We start from the raw sequence: 6,962 nt of genomic DNA, 5'->3' as shown, positions 1-6,962 counted from the left end.
GCAAAGTGTGTCCTCCTCACCTAGAAACTCCTTTGCAAGAACGACAGGCTCTCTGTGCTCAAAACTTTTTGCTAAATATCTGCATGGTTAAAAAAAAAACTAGATATGCATAATTGTTAATGTATGAAAATCGTACACTATCACTTTTCAAAATTTTTGTCCTATGCAACACCAGAAAAATTGGAAATACAAGCTTCAGGTGACCTATCTGATGTGCAAGTTGCATGGCCATATTATTGTTTTTATTTTTCGCTATTACCTTTTACTGTGATGTCGCCACTGCAGCAGCTCGATGGCTGTGGCTTTTCATTCCAGGTCACAAAGCTGCACCCAGGTAGAGGCAGAATCCAAAAATGCTTGTGTACTTCAAGTATAGCTGCACATTACAGAATCCGAGGCCCTCAAGATTTATCCGTAGCCCTCGTGTAGCCCACGAGTTCCATATTTTTTATTGGGATTGAAGAGTAACGTTTGTGCTGTATCCCTCTATTTCAGACTAAATAATGTGCATGCAAAATTATATCTTCATTACTTTACACCATTGCACCAATATCTGTTGTGCGTTGATTTTCTGATGTCCTTGCATTTGCTATAGCAAGGATTTTTAAAAATCAGCCACAAAAGAAAAAATAAATGGTCAAGGAACGAAGTGGTGTGTAGCAGCTCCCTTTTTTTTAATCGGCGGCAAGTTTTGCACTCGTGTGTTAGCAACACTGTTTCACCAGTTGTGTACTTCAAAAGAAGTGTTACCTTTCTGCTTTGGAACTTTGTGGTTTTGTTCTGCCAGCTGCTTGACCAACACAAGCAATATGTACTTTGGATATTCCGCAAATTCATTCTGTATGCATTTGGTACAATAAAATTTGTTTCAAGAATGGACAAATGCAGTGATGGTTAATTGAAAACTGCAACATGCTGAGTTTCATGCTTCATTAATTTTCTCAGCCCCAAAGAAAGCATGCGAGGTTTGAAAATGTATCATGTGACATTAGTGCACTCGGTCTAGAGAACTGATTAATGCTGCACATACATTGAACATGGTGGCCATGACCATCCCTCATGAATTGGCATTCCCTGCCTAAACCACCTCACCAAGACAGCTTGTTAACAGCAAGAAAGCTGACGGGGCTTCCAAGAATTTCTATGCACTATTTATTACTATCGCCCTACTGAAATTGCTCCATTGCTTTGCTGACAATTGTCTTGACAAAAGTGGAAGCCGAATCTGTTGAGGTCGATCAGTTTTATTTACATACAACCTATTATAAAGTAGACCTTTCTTCGCCTCTTCAACTGTTCCCACAGCTGCTGCTGCCATCTTGCACGCCACATCGAGGAGGAGGGCAATGTACATGGCAGGTGCATGGGAGGATTTTCCAAGGAACTCTGGAAAGCTGTAATCAGATTGTGGGCAAAGTTAAAAACTTAAATACAAAAAGGGTGTAGAGTATTGTAACCTTGTACATGTTGATCACACCACATGTTTCAGCTACAGCTATAAGTGCCTTGTCTCATCAACCAAGCTACAGTTCTTGCAATGTTACACTTTGTGATACTCAGTATGAATTGATAAGACTAGCTGCTATTCTAGTGGTTGTGCAGGCCACAAGGGAACAGTGCCTGGCCTTTGTGCTTGTATGTGTCAATTTCTCTCCTTCAGTCTCGCCCAAGCCACACCAAAATGTTATCCACAAGTGTCGTGCCAAAATGGCCTGGCGACATTTCGTATTAAGCCGTTTGACCCATTTATTGCACTGATGCACACAGTGCAACCAAATGAAGGAAATGACATCGCCTAGGTGATTATTAAATTACCCTTCTAAAATACCACAAGAGGAATTTTGCTGTGGCAAGAGCCTTAGCAAAACCATAAGAGACACAAAAATGAAGGAAAAGCGACACCTTCAAGTTCCCGCACCGACTCACCATGAGAAGAACGAATTTTGGCAGTGTCTGCTTGAGCTTAGTTATTTGGAGATACATGCAGTTGAATGCTTTTACAAGCATTGAGATGCCCCACTATGCTAGCTTGCCTATTATGGCTATAGAAAGTTGTATACTGCCACAAGTCTGCCTATTCTTCCGATTGGAATCTATATTGAAGCTGCTTTGAGCAACGGGCGGTATTCTATTTCAGCGCTAATGATACATTGACAGTAGTGTGCCTGGAAGGAATAGACAAAAGCATTGCAGAAGCTGCAGCACTTTGTGCTCGCTGAATGATCATACGAGAAGGTAAAGATGCCATCAGAAAGCATCCTTCGTATAGAGTCTCTTTAAAAGAAAAATACTACATCTAGACATGGTGACAGTTGTGGTGGCAAACTAAAAATATTATAATGATAGTTCAAGGTGTGGTATGGCATGTTTATGCTATTTCTGAAAAAATAAACACGGCAAGTGTGTCCATGCCAACAATTGAGACAGGATGTGCAGATGCAAAGCTGCAATACAGCACCACGGCGTCAAAAGGACAGTATGCAAGTGGTGGTCCAGCATCAAAACTTCAATGTCCCTACACTACAACACTGGGAGGCCATGCTGCATGACAGAAGCCTGTGTGGCCAGCAGGCGCTGCTCTGTCGGGCACAGGACGTGGCAGCAACTATTTCTCCTAAGGATTCAATAAACGGATTTCTCTACCTCACCCGCCATGCGATGCGCCGTGTGAGGGAATGACAGTGCCACTACTCTCACAGGATATGGATGGTGCACAGCACCACCTTGAGCATCGGAGCGCACGTCTGCCTATGAGCTCTGTGTACTACGAACACAAGTGGTGCATGCGAGGTAACATTTAACATATCACTGCCAAATGCCATCAATGAACACAAGCAGCAAAGAAAGCTGCTTACATAATTTTCACAGTGTGTCGGATCTGCATATTTTTTACATCCTGTCTGCATGCCGCATTGTTCATTTGTTCGTCACTGCTAAAAAGTGCATAGTTGCATGGTACTTTTTTTGATTTTGTGCACTTTCTTTTGTCCTGAAAAAATAACCACAGCAGCTATCTTCATAAAAATGAAGCAGTTAGATGTTTCTCAATGAGCCGTAAGTATTAAAGTTGCTCAACAGGGTAGTCTACTGAATTGATTGTATTTGAGTACTGCAGGCCTAGTTGTTTCTTTGTGCCTCGGCACTAGTTAGCTGAAACACCCTGTATACTGGACGGCTTGCCTGGCTGCCCGCACCGCCGAGGCGGAGCATCTAACGTTTTCGTGGCGCACTTGTCGCCGTCTCGTGGCACCGGTCGTCCATCCTTATCGCGCAGCACACGCCAGCGTCGTCTGGTGTTCTGATTGGCCGCGGCAAATCGGACAGCTCTGGCGGGCGGGAAAAGTGGTCCGCAAGCGATCGGGCTTGCCGCCTCGTTTAACGCCTACTTTTATCCCCTGGCCAAGAGCTTTGTCCGGTTTAGCCGCTCCATCTTTGGTGTGAACGTGCCTTTAGAGTAAAAAATCAACAGCTTACGCTTCCACATTTTTTGCTTGGTAGCTGCATTCAATTTGCTTGCTCCTCGTCTTTTAGATGTCTAGGCTCCCCACATTTTAACGTGGCTGAATAGTGCACAAATCAGAAAGACGAGTTTCTGTGGCCTAGCCTTCTCACACTTGCAAGGATACCAGCCAAAGTTGACCTATTTTTCTTATGGGGTGCCCACTGATTATGAGGATGCTGACATCGAAGGATCTCAAGTGGTTCTCTAGCATTTTGGTGACAGAATACAGTAATGCCGAGCTACAACGGACTTGATATCTGTCAGCACCAATGAACGCAGTAGTTAGTAGTCTCACTAAATTTAGAGTTCAGCCCAACAGCAGATGGACACCAGTGGTTTGAATCCCCATGTTGGCAAATTTAACTGGCTGAAATCAAGCATCTAAAAGACACGCACTTAGTTCCATCCCTTCAATCTGTGAGCATAATGAAGATCAAAGGTCAGGTTATGTGGCTGCAGCATACCTTTACTTTTCTTTACCAAGACACTTAGCATGCACATACCTTGTGTGCAAGCCACATCTATTTACAACAGAAACAGCGCTTTCCAATCGTGAGCAAAAGTTTGGAGGTAAAATATGGTAGAATTTTTTGTCCAGCCAACGCATGCACGCTGAAATCCAAGTGGTACAGCCAATATGTGCCTGTTCAATCGCTGCAATGCATTGAGACACTTCGAACAACGCACGGCTGTACCAGAAAAAGTTTAGATGTTTTTCACTAATGCAAGCTTTCGAGTAGCTCGAACGTAAAGTGGCCTGTGTGTTATTGCTATTCAGCCGGAGTGCAATAGGAGCCAGTCAAATTGGTAAAACATGAAGTCAATGTGCACACAAAGACTACGTGTACCCTTGCATGACTTTGTGCCACAGGTAGCTAACAGCTTCCAATTCACAGTCCTTGTAATATGCTTGTGGCCGCCATCTACAGTGATCTATTTGATTTAACGGGGATGTGTATGTTGGCTGAAAACAAGAAAATATATTAACGCCGATGGATGCAATATGTCCTTTCTGGTAGTTTCGCAAGGGGGAAACTGTAATTCGAACTTCATGGCAGCGTGCACCGCACAGCTGCACCTCATTTTATATTCTCGCGCATGCGTCAGTGTTGCCGCAGCTGTCTGTAGTGACACCCTCGCGTGCATTTCTTGTTCAAGCTTTGTTGAAGGGTTTGAAGAAATGAAGGCAGTACGGTGTTGCTCATTTCTCCTTTTAGTATCCTGCTGCTTGCGGAGCAAGTAGCGCCTGCAACTCAGTTCTCAATGCGACCTTTGAATAGTGTGTGCATCTTAACCCTTTCATAGACGCAAGCAGAGAACAGGCCGCTTTGTGTCCGAGACATTACAAGTGCTTTTTTTTTTATGAAGCATTTTTTCCATAACGTAAAATCTCAAAGCTGACTACGATTCAGTAATAGCGAAAAGTGGGAATATTACGTCCCACTATACAGCCTCAAGGCCCGTTTCTACCTACTCGTGGTCACCTGTAATGTGATTAGAAGCAGCCAGAGTACCCAGTACATTATACATCGTTTGTGCATGTTTTCATTATACTTACTGAGGATGCTTTGTATGAGAATCCTCAATCAGGGCTTTCCAATATCGCAAGGGTTCTTAGAAAAAAGATGCTTCTTGAAAATTCTTGAGGGCTCATATGTAGCAGCTCGCATATGTAGGAATGCGATTTGTTCGCGATGCTAATAATTTGATCAACTGTTTTGGTAGCTGTGGGTACGAGAAATTTAGACACCTAACCGCACCAAAATTCAGCTATTATGAAAACGCGGAATTTCGATAAAAAAAGTCCATTTGCCGCTGTGGTGGTTTGAAGGAAGGCGACAGAATAAACTAAACATTGTAGAAAGGGAAGTAAACAATCTGCGCAATCGCTCTATCGCGTTGTTTGACAAAGAAATGGACGAAAAAATGTAGTATGTACGGCAACACTTGCTTTATTCACCGCAGTAATGCCACCCTGTAATGGAGACACAACTACGACAAACGGTCCGCATTTCTTCCGCAGCGAGAAGCGAGAAAAAGTGAAACATTTTTTACCGAGTCAGAAATAAGCCAAGCGTGTTCCTGACGGTATGTAACGGCATGCCGCTGGAAAAAGGGGGTCCATACCTCGGGGTTCAAATTCCGCAGACACGGCATGCGCTTCAGCGTAGCCGTCAATTTGCGGTTGAGCAAGCGACGTTTTTGCATTTTCTATTCCGCATCAGCATCTTCTATAAGCAGCGAGGGAGCACCTTGAAAACCAGCACGACGGGGGCCGTCTCGTTGAACAATCAAGGCCTAAAATTTAAAAGAAAACACAATTATTAGCGCTTATTGTTTCAAATTTTGTGATTTCAGTAGACTTACCTTGATGTTGTCGCACATTTCTTGTGGATCCATGTTGCTTTCAAGGTCGTTAACGCCAACATAAAGAACGGCGAAATCGACACGCTCGAAGCGCATCGTGGAGACAGCTCACGCCAGCCGCACTGCATTGTAGCTAGCAAAACTGAATGTGCAGGCTTTTATAGACTCAATTAGGCGCAGGCGCGACCTATTTAAGAATTTAACCTGACTCACCGACAATCACGCCGCGCAAGGACGGCATGACTGAACACGATCCAGCGAGGCGTAACAAGACCACGCGAACGAACCTACGTGAGCCGGCAATGGCCGCATGTGCGGCATGTGGCTGGCAGAAACCACAGGGATTTAGCAGCAGCACCTAGCAGCGTCTTTCCCTAGGCGTACCAGTACCTATCTGGGGGCAGGGAGTACGCCACTGGCACACGTCACATCCGGTTTGCCTTCAAACCGGGTACAGCCAGCCTGCGGGGATACGCTTCTTGTTGTATAATCCGGCAGCAATACAGGGAAGAAACCTCCCCAATCACGTGACACACTAGGTATTCAGTGGCCCCATAGGGACAGTTGGAAACCAACTTAGGGAACTAACATCCGGGAACGCAGGGTCACGTGGATGCTGCCTTCTATTGTTCACCGGCCTCAGCCGGCCTGCGGGGAAACGCATGTCGTGATTCAGGGAGCAAAAGCCCCCAGCAAATTTTCTCTCTCGCGCCCGCTCTTACTCGCGCCTGCGCACAAACGACTGGCGATCCCTCAAATGAACGTCAAATGAACGGTGGCGAAGCTGCGTTGTCAACCCTGCCCTCAAATCCTCTGCTCACATTACCAACGAACCAAAACCTTCTTGACGTTGACGTTGATGGCTATCCTGTCACTGCACTCATCGATACAGGCGTACATCTTTCTATTGTGAGTGCTGCCTTCCGACGACGACTCAAAAAACTCCTCACCCCAGCGTCGGCACGCGTCGTCCGCGTTGCGGATGGCGGTACTGTGCCTATTATCGGCATGTGTACGGCACGAGTCAGCATTGCCGGCCGCCACACCCCTGTCCTCTTCACCGTGATTGCTCATTGCCCCCACGACCTAATTC

At 45.2% G+C, this 6,962-nt stretch overlaps 1 long non-coding RNA gene across 1 annotated transcript; it reads right to left on the bottom strand.

Annotated features, from left to right (window-relative positions):
* Positions 1-869: 869 nt before the first annotated feature.
* On the bottom strand, positions 870-6,195 carry LOC126534357 (uncharacterized). Its single transcript, XR_007600329.3, has 3 exons — positions 5,870-6,195; positions 5,630-5,800; positions 870-1,394 (listed from the first exon to the last, which is right to left on the bottom strand). It is a non-coding gene; the product is annotated as an uncharacterized lncRNA (long non-coding RNA).
* Positions 6,196-6,962: the final 767 nt, after the last annotated feature.

Source organism: Dermacentor andersoni, chromosome 7 (genome assembly GCF_023375885.2).
Source record: "Dermacentor andersoni chromosome 7, qqDerAnde1_hic_scaffold, whole genome shotgun sequence".
Lineage (NCBI taxonomy): Eukaryota > Metazoa > Arthropoda > Arachnida > Ixodida > Ixodidae > Dermacentor > Dermacentor andersoni.
This window is presented reverse-complemented; position numbering and strand designations above follow the sequence as displayed.